General features: G+C 34.5%; 1 protein-coding gene across 4 annotated transcripts in view; it reads left to right on the top strand.

Annotated features, from left to right (window-relative positions):
• The first annotated feature begins 4,370 nt into the window (after nt 1-4,370).
• The window catches only part of SV2B (synaptic vesicle glycoprotein 2B), a 171,391-nt gene continuing 161,775 nt past the window's right edge, over nt 4,371-13,986 (top strand). For 2 of the 4 annotated variants that reach the window (XM_023497201.2, XM_031955549.1), the window contains exon 1: nt 4,634-5,174. The gene's annotated coding sequence lies outside the window, so the exon portion shown is untranslated. Of the gene's footprint in view, nt 4,612-4,633; nt 5,175-5,419; nt 5,442-13,986 lie in introns of those variants that run through there. The other 2 variants (XM_031955548.1, XM_031955547.1) reach the window with 2 other exon arrangements.

The following is a 13,986-nucleotide window of genomic DNA, read 5'->3' as shown; positions in this document are numbered from 1 at the left end:
AATATTATTCAAATATTTCTTGGTATATGAATGTTATGGAATATTTTTGTTCTATAAGAAATAATCAGCAGGATGATTTTAGAGAGGCCTGAAGAGACTTACATGACAGATGTAGTTGCTGGCTTACTGTGATTAAGACCCTCTCACTTAAAAAAAAAGTCTTGGTCCTTTTCTTCATTTGAGATTATCCTAAAGTCTCAAAATGTTTTAGAGATTACCACATAATTTCAAAATTGGAAGAGACCTCTGAGACCATCAAGTCCAAGCAATATTTTGGAGGGGGGTTGTTGTTTTTTTTTATTAAAGGTGAAATGACAGAACCAGGAGATCATTATATACGGTAACAGCAATATGAAATGATGATCAATTCTGATGGACATGACTCCAACAATGAGATGATTGAGGCCAATTCCAATGGTCTTGTGATGAAGAGAGCCATCTATACCCAGAGAGAGGACTGTGGGTACTGAGTATAGACCACAACATAACAGCAACAATCAGTCAAACAAACTAAAAAGAATGAAAAAGCAGAAGAAAATGTAAATTCACAAACACAGCCAACCTGGAAAACAGTTCCAAAAGAGACAATTTAAAAATTATTGAAGGTCTGAAGGCCATAACCATTAAAAGAACCTGTATAGCATTCCATAAGAGGTCAGTAAGGAAAACTGCCCCAATGTTGTAGAAACATACAGGGAAATAAATACTCATTGAAAGAATTCATCAATCACCTGTGGGAAGAGATCCCACAAGGAAAATCCCAAGGGACATTGTTATGAAACTCAAAAACTATAATCTCGAGGAAAAAATACTGCAAGCTGCCAGAGAAAAACAATTCAAATATCAAGGAATAAATCAGGATTACCCAGGATTTGACAGCTTCAAGAATAAAGGATCTGAGAGTTTGGACTTCTATATTCCAGAAGGCAAAGGACCTGGGGTTACAATAAAAAATTAACTATCCAGTGAGATATAGCAACAACTTTCAGGGGAGGAGAATGAAGTAAGAGACTTTCAATCATTTCTATTGAAAAACCAGAACTAAACAGAGAATTTAATCTACAAACACAGGACTCAAGAGAACTATAGAAAGGCAAATGGGGGAAAAATTCATCTGGAAGAAAAAAATTCATCTGAAAAGTTCAAGAATATCAAGGAACTAAATGAAACAAAATACAAAGGATAGTGATTTAGCAATACCAAACTTAAAATTATATTATAAAGCAGTAGTAATCAAAACAAGATTAAAACAAGTTTGATAATCAAACAAGATTAAAAGGGAAGTACAAAACTGGGGGGAAATATTTACAGGTAGTATTTCTGATAAAGATCTCATTTCTAAAATATATAAAGAACTGTGTCAAATTTATAAGAATATGAGTCATGCCATAATTGATAAATGGTCAAAGGATATGAACAATTTCCAGATGATGAAATTAAAGCCATTTATTGTTATATGAAAAAATGCTCTAAATCACTTTTGATTAGAGAAATGCAAATTAAAACAACTCTGAGGTACCACCCCATACCTCTGAGATTGGCTAAGATGACAGGAAAAGATAATGATAAATGTTGGAGGGAATGAGGGAAAACTGGGACACTAATGCATTGTTGGTGAGTTGTGAAATGATCCAACCATTCTGAAGGACAATCTGGAACTATGCCCAAAAGCCTATAAAATTGTGCATACCCTTTGACCCAGAAATGTTATTACTGGATCTGCATCCCAAGGAAATCATAAAGGAGGGACCCACATGTGCAAAAATGTTTGTAGCAGCTCTTTTTATAGTAACAAAGAATTGGAAAAGGAGTTGATGCCCCTAAATTAGGGAATGGTTGAACAAATTATGGTATATGACACTAATGGAATATTATTATTCTATAAAAATGATGAACAAGTTGATTTTAGAAAGGCCTGGAAAGACTTACATGAACTGATGTTGAGCCAAACAAATAGAACTAGGAATACATTGTACACAATAACCACAAGAATGTGCAATAATCAACTTAGAAAGGTTTAGTTCTTCTCAGTGGTTCAGTGATCCAAAGCAATCCCAATAAACTTTGGGCAGAAAATGCCATCTGTATCCAGAAAAAAGAACTAAGGAGACTGAATGTAAATCAACACATGCTTTGTTCACTTCTTTTTTCTGTTTTTTTTAAATCTCTCCTATAGTTTTTCCCTTTTGCTCTGATTTTTCTGTCTCAACATGATTCATAAAGCAATGTATATTAAAAATAAATTTACAAAAAAGAAGAAACATGGAGTTATTGAAGTTTCTCTTAATTCTTTAATTGATCTTTAATTGATGTTTTTGTTTCCTCATTTTATTCATTTCTTAATATGCTTCTTTCCATCTTCTACTCATTTAACCATTCCTTGTTACAAATACTGAAAAGGAAGATGTCAAAAAACAGAACAGCAAAACTAATCAATATATTAACACATTTGATATGATATATGAAAAATTCCACATTCATTGTCTTCTACCTATAAGATGAAAGGAGAGGCTATGCTTTATTAACTCTTCTTGTGGGCTAACCTTGGACAATGAAATATATGTATATATCACTTGGATAGCTCTATGGAAGATGGCTTATAAAGGAGACAGAGAGACCCCAATTAGGAGGCTAACTTTAGACAGCCCAATTTCCCAAGTGTAAATTATAAAGGTTGTGTTTCCTAGAGTTTAAAAACAAAAATTTAAAAATAATTTTCCTAACTCCCAACATACAATCTTCAATGTTGCTTTATTTTATTAACCCTTACTGCAGTTTTATGGCATTATCAATTATAAAGACCTTATAACAAGACCCTCTATTTAAAGTTCTACATCTACCAGTCTTATAATCATAATCTTCATCCTACAAATGGTACAGAGTTGTTAAGGCATCTGGTCTTAGATTATTAAGTTAGCTGGTGACTGGAGCTACACTTAGATTTAAATGGATTTCATTCTTATGCCACTAGACTATACTACTTATATTTAAGCATCTTCCTTTCTAACCCCCTCTAAGTTCTTGTAAAGAAGTAAGGTTAGTTTTTTCCTTCATGGACTTTGCCAGTGACTAGCTGATTTGGCCATAACTAGTTAATATTATTTATCTTCTTTAGCCTATAATATTTATTAACAATGTTAAATAACATTTTATATGTTCTTGTTCTTCTCCTCCTTCTCTTCTTCCTTCTATTAATACCTTTTCTCTTTCCATACCCCAAACTTTCCTCTCAATAAAGGGAAAAAAATCCTTGTAGCAAATAAAGAAAACAAATTCACACATTTCCCATGTCTAAAAGTGCATGTCTCATTCTGCTCCTTGATCCATAGTCCCTCTGTCAGGAGGTGGACAACATGTATTAATAGTTGGTCCCTTGAAGTCATTGTTGATTATTGCACTGATCAGAATTTTTAAGTCTTTCAAAAAGGATTTCCTTTGCATTATTCCTTTTGCTGTATAAATAGTTCTCTTGGTTTTGCTTACTAGTTTTGACTATTTTAAATGAAAATCTTCCTGACGTGAATCATATACTTTTCTGCTTTTTAAGGATACAAATAATACAATTTAATATTTTATTAGTGACTCAGATCACCATTATAAATATTGGTCACAGTACTGTGGTTTGATGCTTTCAGGACTTACTGGGTCATGTAGAAATGATAATGCTCCTACATTAAAGGACTTCAGAGTAGAATGCCTTTTTGTCTGATTTTCAAAATTATTTTTTTAGTCTCCTTGGCTATGTCATGACTCCTTCCTATCAATATGCCTGTCTTCTAATGTATTGTGTCATTTTGGCTATCAGGCTGGAAATCAGATAGCCATGCTTGTTGAAATTATGTTTGATAAAAAGAGTAATTAGATATGAGTAAATGTTTATGTAATTCTCTTATGAATAAAGGGCATGAACTTTATTGTATAGAATTTCAGACATTTAGTTGTTATTGTTTTTACTTCCTCCCCTCCCCCCTATACTTCCTACAGGTAACATTGCCAAATAGCTAAATTCCAAATTCAATGTCATTAGACAAAAAGGATGCAGTTTTTTTTTTCCTGTAGTTTTCTATTTTGATCACTGACCAGCCTAGGATGTTTATTTGTTTTATTTATATATAGGTCAAAATGAAGGAATTTTCTCCCCTTCTGCAGAGTACTGGTGTGTTGAGTCAATGATCATTTCAGGGAAGGATGAGGCAAGTGGAGGAGTTGTGGAAAAGAGCCTAGAGAGAGCTTAGCTCTCTGCAGATGCTTAACTGTCAACTCATTGATGAAAGTTGAGTGGAGAACGAGACTGCTGATGTTGTTCCAAAAGTCTTTGAGGTTGAATAATCAGAGTACTCTAAGCTTCTCACTGGGGACTTGCTTCCAATGTCTAAGAGTCTGAGCCATTTACCAAGAGCAGGGCTTAGCTGAGCTGGGATCTTCTCACTGAAAATCAGTCCCTTTTCCTTTTTGTTCTTCCCCCAAACAGAACAAAGCAAAATAAAACAAAGCAGACTTTGGACTTGAGAAGGAGATTGTTGATAACAGATTTCAGAGACTAGAAGGGATCTTAGGGATTACTGAATTGGTCCCCAACCTGGATGAAGAGAGAATGGTTAGTAATGTAAGGTCAGTATCACCTGGGGCAGAGTTAAGGGAGAAAAAGTTTTAGATAACATTGACCTACAAAATGTAACAGTGAGCGAAGTCCTCAGTTCTACTTTGGTTTGTGGTCAAAGCAACAAAACAACAACCACCACCACCACCAAACAAACATCAGTATCTGCTTGCTAGAAGAACAGTTTACAAACTACGAGATTTGCTGCAGTGATAGCTTTTTGTGCAGAATAACGGTGGTTATTCTATTATCCTGATTCAATTATCCAAACGTTCTCAGGGTTTGTGTCTTGCTTTCCTCCCCCTCTCCTTCTGCGCCTGCAGAGCTCTGCTTCACTCTCCCCGTCTGGGCTGCTGGCCGCGGGGGCTGGGATGCAGGTATGACATATGGTCGGCTCTTGCCTCAGCTGGGATCCCCTCTGGTGTCTCGTTATCATGCGCTGCCTGGTGGGGCTGCATCATTGTTAAAGGAGATTCCAGCGCAGCGCGTGCGTCCCTCTTCTCTGGGACTACGAGGCTGCTGGGCTCGAAGGAAGCGGCGAGTCGGCTCAGGCGCAAATAACTTCCTATTACAGGTAAAGAAAGCAAAGTCCTTTCGTCTGAACTGCCGGGGAGGGGATATACGGAGCGTGAGGGAAGGAGAGAAGCTGCTGGCTCGTCTAGGTTCCAATTACTTGTCAGTGCTTCTCTGCTCTTTTTAGGGGCTTAAGTAGTTAAATGCTGTTAACACTGATCTCTCTACGTCTGGTAAATGAAACAACGGATAGGAGGTAGGACTGGAAAGGGGGAAACCTAAGGGCATGGACTACTCAAACCCTACCTGGATGCACAGTCACGGGAAGGTAAAGGGCACGCTAGTGAGGCTGGATTTAATACCCCATATGGAACCATGAAAACAATTGAATATATGATTTGACTATGATGGGTGCTATACATGTATTGTAGATTCTCTCTCTCTTTGTGTGTCTCTCTGTCTCTGTGTCTCTGTGTCTCTGTGTATCTCTGTCTCTGTCTCTGTCTCTCTGTGTCTGTCTGTCTCTCTTTCTCTCTGTCTCCCATTATTTTCTAGAAGGTTTTAATTTTTCCATAAATTATGAGTTCCATTCTTAATGTCTAGAAAGTAAGATTTTTATGATTAAAAAGATTTAAAAGGTGCCTGCAGTTTGGGTATGAGTGCTCTGCCAGCAGATGGGAGAGCTTTCTAAGGATTGATTTATGGTAAAATGGTACACGACTGGGTTGCATATCTCCCCCCCCCCTTCTCTCTCTCTCTCTCTCTCTCTCTCTCTCTCTCTCTCTCTCTCTCTCTCTCTCTCTCTCTCTCTCTCTCTGTGTCACTTGGTGAACATATATGTAGTGTCTATAGATTTGTTTGTGGATGGATTATTTCGCATAAGGTAATGCACACATGAGCTGTCTTATAGGAATGGGTGAATGAATACATTTATCTAGGGACTAAACTCTGTGCTGCTGTTTTGAAGATTGGTATTATATATCTCAACTGCCCTTAGTAGAGAAGGGCTGCTGTAATATTATCTGTTATCTGAAAATCACAAGCATACACTAAATTCATCAAAAGATAATTTGACATCTATGCCCTTGGCTAGGACAGAATCAATCCTGTGTGATGGAGTGACTCCAGGATTGGTTTTCATCTAGATTTTTGCCTTGCCTATGCCCTGTAAGTGGCTCTCTGCCCACGGCAAGTCATCGAGGAGATGAAAGGTAGGAACTGCCTCACAGATGAATCTTAGCTGGCTCAAATGTTGCTGTATATCATTATTTTCTTGGCTCTTCTCTTCTGTCCTTTTTTGGATAGACATTTTGCTTAAGGCAAATGTAGCCATCCAAAATTGGCTCATTGTGCACCTGAAAACAGAAAAGCAGGTGATTGTAGTTATTTAGATTGAAATACCACTAAGACTAACCAACTCTGTACTTGATTCTGGAAAGACTGAGATCCCTTGTGAGAGTCCCTCACAAGGATTCTAAGATAATAAACTGCTCCTCCTTCACCACCTTCACTCAGTGATATGTCTTAAATTGGAATTAGAAAACTGGGGTTCAAATACTACCTCAACCAATACTAATTGTATTAATTCAATTCATTTTACTTCTTGGGGCCTGTTTCTTTTATCTGTTAAATGAGAGCTTAGATTAGATAATCTCTGATATTCCTTTCACTTCTAAATTTATCATGCTCTGATGTAGAGAAGCTGTTTGTATATTGCCTGTAGTAAATAGTAGCCTGGATTTCTCTTCTCTCTTCTGCTAGCTTTTGCAGAGAAATAAACCAATGAGTTGGTCAATGTGAGTATTATTTATAAATTTCATAATCATTCTATGTTGTATAACAGCATCTCATAAGTGCAGTCCCAGGAAAGTTTTAAGGGGATGTGAAGAGCTTTTGAATATATCCCTCATTGTCACCTTCTTCTTTCTCTGTCACCTATTATCACTTTTCTTCTCCTAATCTTAGAGAGACCCTGGGACAGAATCTGAAAATTTTTGAAACAGATGAAAAAAAAAGTGTATATACACACATATGTAAATATGTAAAATCTGTCTGGCCATTTGTCTGGCTATAATTTGTTTCCCTATTATTTTCCCATGTAAGATGAAAACATTGCACACAATTTCTTGTTTTATGAAAAAGGAAGGAATGAATCATGATGGGGCTTATGAAAGATTGGAGTGCCATTGTTTTATGACATCCATATAGTGTAAAGCTCCTGTAATTATAGTAAACAATTTACTTGTGCCATAAATCATTACTGGGGTTTCTATTTTTCCTTTGAAACTTCTATATGAAAATATAAGTAAATTTAATATTTGGTTCAGAGACAGTGCAATGACTCCAAAATCCAATAGGTTTTTGTGTTTTTCATTGTTTTCCCTGATACATCTTGAGAAATATTTTTTTGAGGTGGAAAAAAGGAGGGTTGAAAATTTTAGATTTGACATAAACCACACAGTATGCTGATCTGTTTTTTCTAATAACTAACTTATTAAAAAGAATGCATTTTTCTAAGGAGAAACAGTGATGAAATTCTTATTTTACAGAGGAAGTCATTTTAGTCATCTCTGACCCTTTGTGACCCATTTGGGGTTTCTTGGCAAAAATATTGAAGTTGTTTACCATTTTTTCTGCAGCTCATTATACAAAGGAGGAAAGTGAGGCAACAGGGTCAAATGACTTGCCCTGGGCTTCATAGCTAGTATCTGAGGTCAGAAATGAACTCAGGAAGAGGGATATTTCTGATCTAGGCTTGGCCCTCTAACTATTGTGCCATTCAGCTGCCCATAAATTCCTTCTGCTGATAAAATTTCCCAACCAAATTTCCTTCTAGCCCTAGGTAGAAAATTATCTATCCATATAATTTATATTTTCTTTTCTACATATTTATCTTTTACAGAGAGAAAAGTATATATATATGTTATTTATATAGGTAGAAAGAGAGGTATCTCCTTTTTACTTATATAAAGAACATGCATACACACACACACACACACATATATATATATATACATACTCCTTATATAAAACATATATACTATATAGGATGTACCAAAAGTCTTAGTGAAATTTTAATCTTTTAAAGTTTAAAAAACTTCACTAAGACTTTTGAGATACTGTATAAGAACACACACGGTCCTTTGTGTAATGAGTTTATTATAACTGCATCATTTCTCATCTTTACAGATGAAAGCTCTACTTTGTTAAACTTTTTAAGGCTTTAAAATTATTTACTAGTTAGGAACTTTTGATAAATTAGATGTAGAAATAATTTCATGTTAAACCATGTGAAATAGAAAAACTGCTTATACTTTTAAAAAATTGCCACAAAGACATCAAATGCTCAGAAAAGAGGCAGCTGAAATCCATGGTGTGATGTTCTTTGGATGATAATTTATGTTGGTTCTTAATTTGAGAAAGAGGAAAGGGAAGGAAACATAATGGGAAAGAATTATTTAAATAAATTTTTTATGTTGAGTAGAAATGATTATTGCCACAAGCTTTTTCTGATTATAACTATATCCATAGCAATTTGCCTTCACTGTTACTGTTTAAAAATGGGGGGAAAGGAGCAATATTTATGGTGTGAAGGATAGGAATTTTCCTGTTTCCTTGACCCTAGAAATGAGCACTGATGTAAAATGAACATCTCTGTACACATGGCTTTTGTTGCCAATTATGCAAGAGGATCTGCAAGTAAGTGTAATTAGATAGGTGATAGAAGTAGGGGAATGTCCTAAGTCCAAGTGTGTGTGTGTGTGTGTGTGTGTGGGGGGGGGGAATTTGATGATTTGATTTCTATCTATTGGGGTATGTGGTATATAGAATTGTTTATTGATATACCTCAATCATGAGACCTTGGATTCTAAATCTATTGATATAGAAGTCATTTGAGCTATCTTAATTTCTTTAATCTTTTAAAATGGGTAAAGATTAAAAAAATTAATGTTTTTTTAGGATGCTGTGTGTGATAAAGGAAATACTATAGAAATGAGCACATTTACAATATTCACAGAAAAGTCTTAGAGATCATCCACTCTTATCTCCTTGTTTTAGAGAGGAAGAAAATGTGCCCTGCAAAAGTTTAAATGACTCACCTGCCAAATATGTGGTAGAACTAGTACCAGAATTTAAACCTACTGGTGACTAGTTCAGTGCTTTTTCTACAATATTACTGGAATAATATAGACATAGGTCTTTTTTGCTAAAATATTATCTTTTTCAATTCATAGGTCCATTTCCAGATTGTGACTTGTATAAGGGCAAAAGATGGCATCTTCACTGGACTTTGTAAAATCCATAGCCTTCCTCCCTTCCCACAATGGGTTGTATGGTGCTCTGCTTATAGTCTGGGGACTAATAAATGTTTGTTGAATTTAATTTCTGTCCTAGAAGTGGGGAATTCCTGTCTGGGGCTGATGACTCCTTCATAATTTCAGCCTATTTGACAGATTTGTTGGTAGTACTATTTTTGTTGCCTAGGCAACTTAGCCAGCCTGGGATGGGTGTTCATTGCTATTTCAATTTCAGAGTGCATTAGAATAAGCTGGCCCAGTGATGCAGTAGAAGTCTACAAATAGCTACTTGAAGGGGGAAGCAATTATAATTACAAAAATGATAATTATCTTCAAAGGAATATCAATAATATAGAATTATCATTTATAAAAATTCTGATTAGTTCATAGATAACTTATTAGCTCTTCCCCTCCTCTTCATAAATAGTTGCATATCACTTCAATCTCATAGTACCTTGTAACCTCAGAAGATGAAAAGATTTCACTCATTTTATGTCTATAGTATGGCAGGGCTATAGAAGAATAAGCTCTGTCTTCTTCCAGAGATGACTCCCTTGTCTCTGTTTGCATAAAAGAATGTTCCAGAATGTTGAATTTATGGCCAACTGTTTAAATATAATGTAACCATAAAATAAGCTATAAACATAAACATTTCCTTAAAGCTTATATTATATTCAAATCATTTCTTAACTTTAGTCTGAGTCATTTAGTTTGATAATATAAATATAGCATAATGCAATATAACATAACATAATATATATTATTGTCATTCAGTCATTTCAGTCATGTTTGACTCTTCATGATCCTACTTGGGTTTTTCTTGGTAAAGAAACTGAAATAATTTTCCATTTCCTTCTCCAGCTCATTTTACAAATAAGGAAATTAAGGTAAAGTGTTAAGTGACTTGATCTGGTTCATACAACTTGTAAATGTCTGGATGCAGGTTTTGAACTCAGGAACATGAGTATTCCTGACTTCAAATCTGATATTCTATTCAATCTACCAACTAGCTGTCTCACTATCTAATATAATACAAAATAGTGTTCCTAAAAATAAGATGGAATGAGATCACTTTTTTTTTGGTTAGTTTGAATATACTTTGAAATGAAGTTATAGTGACTTTTGGTCAACAAACCACGGATAAAAAAAATCCTATAAATTAGAACTGAGAGTTAATAAGGGAAGAATTTAGATATTTATCCTTTGGTTTTTTGTATAAAGAGAAATTTATTTAGATTCAGATCCTTGATTTCAATCTGGCTCTTTATCATTGTTAATTACTTAGTGTAAATTGTATGTCTTTTTTAGTCAGATGTAATAAATTAGGTAAAGTTAAATTTTACAATTCAAAATTATAAAATTCAGAGGAATAATGAATGACGCTAAGTTATTTGTCTTAGTTTACTTTGTCAAGGAAAGCAAAGCCCTTTTTTAGATGGTTTTAGTTTCAATTTTTGGATTTGGTTGAAATTGCTATTTTAGTCAGCGTTCTGTTCTCCCTGATCCTAGATCAAGAATTTTTATTAGCTTCTCTCCTACATCTTTGGACTCCACTCTATTTCTACATATTAATTTCAGATCCCTTGATTTTCAAATACATTATCCTAGGTTTTCTCTTACACTTCCCACCCCCCTTTTCAATTCAATTCAATTTAGTTTAAAAGATATTTATTAAGCATATTTATTTATTAAGATTATTAAGACTGTTTAGTACCTTCATGAGGTTGCTTTGACTCTTCCTTTCCTTTGTTTTTCTTATCTAATATCTATCAATTCCACTTTTACAACAATATTTTTGGAACCTTCAAACACAGAATGAGTGGAGGTGGAGAAATGAATATTTATGACAACAACAAAAAAGGGTTTTTTTTCCATTTTGTAGGGGAAAAGAGGAAGATCCGAGATTAATAAATGAAAGAAATTAAAGGCTTAGGAAGTATTCAGAAATTTCACATTTAAGTATCACAATTTTTTTCAGGAAGAGAAGTAGAATATATTGGTTGTGATAAGAATGAAAGATCACAAATATAATATTGATGTTTGTTTGTCCTTTATTCTCAAAAAGTATCATGTCATGAGGAAAGTGATGCCATGACTTGCTAGTGAATTGGATTAAAGTGAGGGAGGGCTATGCAAGATCACCAGCATTGATTTCATCTCCAGAGCTATCTAAGTCCTGTGGCAATACACAGATTAGATTTACTAAGAAGACCCGGGATGCAGTGGGAGACCTTGGCCTTTTTCAAGTTAAGGTCTTTCCATAATATTACTTATATTCTAAGAGTCACAAAATAATAATTAATAAACATCTAAATATCTAAATCCCAGACACAAAACAGAACTAATAAATATGTAAATCAGCTGTTTATATATAATAATATCATCATCTAATTAGAGCAAAGATTAAATCTATACAAAGTTGGAAGAAAGCATAAAGATGAGAAGACACTAAGTGTAGTTACACTAACCTATTTAAATTAGCTACGGATTCTTAAAAATGGGGGCGGGGATTGATAAGAGCAAAGACATTGGTTTTAAACATTTCTTAGAAAAGCATTACTGATTTCAAATAATTGTTGCAATGAGGCCGCTAAACGAGCCAAGAAATCACTTTGGTCTAAAAAACTTTGATCTTTTTGCCAAGTGGAAATATATGTCAACAAAAGGCAAAGTCTATTTAGGTTCTAGTTCATTTGCAAAATATCATGTTGGAGGACATTGTTTTTGCACAAAGCTGAAAAGCATTTGGTTAGGGGAGTATAATAGGATAAGAATTGGGTCAAGATATTGTACAATCACAATATATGCTCCATTTAATAAGGAATTCCCTCAATGTGGGTGGCAAGAAAGCAGGTGTAGACTTCTGGGTGAGCAAAATTTCCTCATAGGGAGGGTCCACTTGAAGAGTATATAAGGGTCATGTTAGGTATTGATCTGAAAGTTCTTTCATCTACTGGGACTTTTAGTTCTATATTTAAGTCTGCCTTCATCTGCTAGTCACCAAACATATAGTCATGAGGAAATTAAACTTGCCTGGGATAAGAAGACATGAAATTTTTTTTTTCCTGTACTAGTAAAAGGAATTCCCTACTAGTAAAAGGAATTAAGTGAAATCATTAGTCTACTGAATTATCAAAGTGCATTAGATAATTACGAATGAGAGTGTTATAATATAATAATATAAGAGATTTCCCTGATTCCTACACTTGTTGAATTCTTGTGTCTCCTTCAAGTACTACCTTACTAATTCAGTACTATCTTTATCAGGGATTTTCGCTGATCCTAACCAGTTGATGATAATCTAGTCTTATACCTCATAACAATTTGTTTTGCAATTCTTTAATGAATTTAATTTGCTCTATCATGACATCTATTTGTGTTGGTGTCTTTGAGGGCAAGGACCATACCAACTAAATTTTGTATCTATCAAAATTCTAGATATCCATTAGTTGTTTATTAAATGTTTTATTGTTGTGTCCAGTTATTGGAAAAAGTAAGGTGAACCTTGTGCTTTTGGGGCTTCTGATTTCTTGGTCCTCATGTTATTATTTCCTTCCAAATAATCTCTAAATGAAGTCAACTCAATGAATATTTAAGTATCTACTTTATATAAGACAAAAGAACACAAAGACAAAAATATAACAATTCCTGCCTTCAGGAGAGGAGGGGGAAGATGGTATTATGTATGTTGGTAATTAAATACAAGGTATATCTAAAACAATGAAAATAATTTTTTTAAAAAAGCTAATGGGAGAAGGATGAAGAAAAGCTTCTTGTAGGAGATAAAGGAAGGGAAAAAATAATTTCAAACGACATGGGGGAAGAGGGAGTGAAATTCAGACTTGAGGGATTGTTTCTGCAAAGGGATAGAGATAGGAGATAGAATGTCATAGATAAGGAATAAGTAGATCCCACATATCATGGAATTACAGCTTCTTGAAGAATCACAGATACCTAGAAATATGATTATTTGTAGGACATCATGGGCTTGTTGATAGGCTCCATGTTTTCTATGTGGGAACTAACCTAATTAAGGTTGAGAATGGTTATAAAGTGATGAATTTTTAATCACAATAACTCTAGGATATCTCCTACTAGGTCATAGAAGAGTTACTATCTGTATTAGAGGAGAAAGTGTATGCTGATGAAATCAGACATAATCATATGGTTATATCTTTTTTTGTCTAACCACTCTATTAGACTATAAGTTCCACAATGGTAATAATTAAATTTTATTTGACCGCAGATATTTGAGGAAGGAGAGAGATGGAGGGAGAGGGAGAAGAAAAGAAAGATAGTAAGTGAGTGTTAAAGACCTCCCTCTGTTTACATCTAAGAGTATTGTGGTCAGGAGCATATATGGCAGTATAATTGAGTGTAATGCACCACTTCATGCAAGAGAGAAGCTATTCTGAGGCCTTCCAAATACTGTAGTCACTATCCATTGAGCTAGGAAGAGTTTCAACTAATAACTCATTAATTGATTGTGATCAATCAATCAATGAGCATTTATTAAACATTGTAGTATGCCAGACTGTATGCTTGATAGTGGGGATATAAGCACAAAGAATGAAT

This window comes from Sarcophilus harrisii, chromosome 2 (genome assembly GCF_902635505.1).
Source record: "Sarcophilus harrisii chromosome 2, mSarHar1.11, whole genome shotgun sequence".
Taxonomy (NCBI): Eukaryota; Metazoa; Chordata; class Mammalia; order Dasyuromorphia; family Dasyuridae; genus Sarcophilus; species Sarcophilus harrisii.
The sequence above is the reverse complement of the archived record's forward strand: the minus strand, read 5'-3'. Positions and strand labels throughout refer to the sequence as shown.